The following is a 905-nucleotide window of genomic DNA, read 5'->3' as shown; positions in this document are numbered from 1 at the left end:
ATCTGATCTGATATAAACGAAATTGTTACAAACACACATATGGACGCACATACTTACATATAAGCACGAACACATAAGTGCGTGCACATATATGAGCGTGCACACATACAAGCTTGCACGTACTCACATGCTCATACCGAACAGTTTCGAAACAACGCCAAAACAACGCCAAGTCAACGCCAGATCATACATTCAAAATAAATGGAAGTGGAGAGACAAGTTACTGAAGAGATTGCAAGAGTGCAATGAAATAATTTAACAAAAACTATATAAATTAATAAAGGACTGAACCAGTGCTACTGGCATAAGGCCTCTCCCAAGGTTTAATTGGAATAATAATAATAATAATAATAATAATAATAATAATAATAATAATAATAATAATAATAATAATGTGTCTCAACTAACGTAAAATAGCAGGTATGTACTATGAGTGCTCAGTTGGGTTTACCACAAAGACTTCGGCTTGAACTGCAACATTACACATTAATATGCATATATGGGGCAAGCGAAAGCGAAATCGTGATGGCACCTATGCCCAGTGTCGCCTTCCTGGCACTTGTGCCGGGGGCACGTGTAAAGACATTCGAGCGAGATCGTTGCCAGTGCCGCTGGACTAGCTCCTGTGCAGGTGGCACATAAAATACAACATTTTGAGCGTGGCCGTTGCCAATACCGCCTGACTGGCTTTCGTGCCGGTGGAACGTAAAAGAACCCACTACACTCTCGGATTGGTTGGCGTTAGGAAGGGCATCCAGCTGTAGAAACTCTTCCAAATGAGATTGGAGCCTGGTCTAGCCATCTGGTTCACCAGTCCTCAGTGAAATCGTCCAACCCATGCTAGCATGAACAGCGGACGTTAAACGATTATGATGATGATATATATATATATATATATATATATA

General features: G+C 40.6%; 1 long non-coding RNA gene across 1 annotated transcript in view; it reads right to left on the bottom strand.

Moving 5' to 3' along the window:
• Positions 1–905, bottom strand: part of LOC106879850 (uncharacterized) — a 201,271-nt gene that overhangs the window by 117,169 nt on the left and 83,197 nt on the right. The gene's annotated exons all lie outside the window — the stretch shown is intronic.

Source organism: Octopus bimaculoides, chromosome 6 (assembly GCF_001194135.2).
Source record: "Octopus bimaculoides isolate UCB-OBI-ISO-001 chromosome 6, ASM119413v2, whole genome shotgun sequence".
Taxonomy (NCBI): Eukaryota; Metazoa; Mollusca; class Cephalopoda; order Octopoda; family Octopodidae; genus Octopus; species Octopus bimaculoides.
This window is presented reverse-complemented; position numbering and strand designations above follow the sequence as displayed.